The 2,221-nt window shown below is 36.8% G+C and overlaps 1 protein-coding gene across 1 annotated transcript in view; it reads left to right on the top strand.

The window, feature by feature from the left end:
* Positions 1–841: 841 nt before the first annotated feature.
* The window catches only part of LOC143038005 (phytanoyl-CoA dioxygenase domain-containing protein 1-like), a 74,172-nt gene continuing 72,792 nt past the window's right edge, over positions 842–2,221 (top strand). Inside the window, exon 1 of the mRNA XM_076206824.1 lies at positions 842–936. The gene's annotated coding sequence lies outside the window, so the exon portion shown is untranslated. The remainder of the gene's footprint in view (positions 937–2,221) is intronic.

Genomic DNA, 2,221 nt, shown 5'->3' with positions numbered 1-2,221 from the left:
TACCTAGTTGTATTTACCCAGTTGTATTTTACAGGAAGGGGAGCTATGCTAGTGTGTCCCGTCTTCATATCTCATTTTATCTAAACTATTTTTAAATTCATGTGTGTGTGTGTGTGTGTGTGTGTGTGTGTGTGTGTGTGTGTGTGTGTGTGTGTGTGTGTGCGCGCGTTTGTGTGTGTGTGTGTTCCCTGCGCTGAGAACTTGTTAGGTGAGTTTCATTCAGAGAGTTTCGACTTAACCCCACAATGTTTTAACTTATGTAAAAATTATTTATGTCCTTCATTATCAGAGCTCTACTTTCGATTCACGCGTGAAGGTGCCCAGCGTATATTCCACTTTTTAAATTTTTGTTTGAACTCAATGGAATGAAATTTATTTCTTAGAGGCTAACAGGCACAGTCGTGTTGATCCCTGAGTGCTACAATTTGATGGTAAATCTGTTTTTGTAAATTCTGCCATGGTGCTATAAATTTGTACCTCAACGTAGTGATCAGCTGTACAACAACTGCCATCACTGTAGACAAGATAGTGTACGTATGCATGCCAAGGTAACATCGCACCTTGACGAGAACTTAGAAATATGATTGGCCAGTTAGTTTTAGGCTCGTCAACAGTTATCCAATCAGCGAGTGGTGCTCATCACTTACTGCGTTGCCATCTTCATATTTTGAGTTAATCGAAATGACACTATTTTCATTGCTTCGGTAGTTTTTCGTATCTTGGGACTTGTCATTCTATTTGGGAAATTATCAATCAAAATGGCAAATAAACTTAATGACAGATTAAAAGATCAACATAAATCTAGCGAGGTACGAAGTATCCTTGTCGCCTCACCTCTGAAAATTCGTATCGCAGAGGAGTATCACTCGACAAGATGTGTGCTCACTTACCTAGTCAGTTGTGTGGCACAGCCCTCGTTAATTCCCACACCACCAGGTAGGTATTTGCATTGCTCACTGTAACTTTGTTAGTAGCCAAAGTCTGCATTCCTGTTATCACGAAAACATAGTGGGGATAAGCTCAAATTCATACTTCCTGTAAGCAACGTATCATATAGATATATTATTTAAACGTGTTCGGAAAGAGATGTTATGTTGTAGGGACGGCCCTGCTATCTTGAACGGCAGGTAACCAGTACCTATACTTTGCAGTTAGTATATATATAGAAAAATAATTTCAGAGAAGAGGATTGGTTACCTGCCGTAGAACTGCTTTACTTAACAGCGTCCTGGGATTTGGGTTCAGTATGGCTTTGGTGGAATTGATCTATGATGTATCAAGGGATCGAGCAATTAGTCCTGATACAAAAATACAATGCTTAACTGATAGAAGATCGATGGCAAGAACTACACTTAAAAATATGTTGGGAGGGGAGGAGTCTTGATTCTAACTGCCAGATATTTGAAATTTATCCTTGACGTTATTTCTGGGTGTTTACAGAACATAGCAATGAGTGACAAAATTTTGTTATCCATGTAATTGATAGATATTTTCCTAATTGTAGTTTTGTGTAATCAGCAAATTTACTATTAGATAGCTTCCAGTCCTTAATCTAGGTTGTATATATGTATTAGTATTAGAAACAGCACAAAAGCAGAATCTCGAATAATGTTCGTATGATCTCTTCATTTGAAAATTAAGGTTTCTAATTTTACCGGATTTTTTCAGTATTTACCAAAGTCAATAATAGCTAAGTAAATTACATAAAAATGCTTTCGTTTTTCATTTTCATTTATTGCAAATTGAAATTGCGTTCGTCTGCTTTAGCTATCCTCGTAAAACCTACCCGTGGCACAATCTGCTTCGCAGTGACGTCAGAGATTCCGTTCATTCTTTATGCATTGTCATTGTGTTTGTTGAGTAGTGATGATGTCTAGTGCTGCAGGCTGTTTGATATGAAATATAGGCTTTATGAAAATGAAGAAAGAACTACTGAGTAAAATACACGACTGGGAAGGAAAGAACAGGAGAAAAGAAGCGGAGAATATTAACATAATGATGACTCATAGAACTCAGAAAGGCAGAAGAAAACTTTTGATAACCGTAGAGAACTTACACGTGGAGCTGGTGGGGCTAGATTATCTTACAAACACCAAATGGCCTTTTTTACAGCACTATGTAAAACAAATTATCGAGAGATATTGTTTTTGGATTTTTTTATTTTAGATTTATAAGATCATTAAGTTTAGAAAGATAAAACTAGGAGAAATAATAAGTGAAT

This window comes from Oratosquilla oratoria, chromosome 23 (assembly GCF_046742065.1).
Source record: "Oratosquilla oratoria isolate Oo_2021 chromosome 23, ASM4674206v1, whole genome shotgun sequence".
Lineage (NCBI taxonomy): Eukaryota > Metazoa > Arthropoda > Malacostraca > Stomatopoda > Squillidae > Oratosquilla > Oratosquilla oratoria.
The sequence above is the reverse complement of the archived record's forward strand: the minus strand, read 5'-3'. Positions and strand labels throughout refer to the sequence as shown.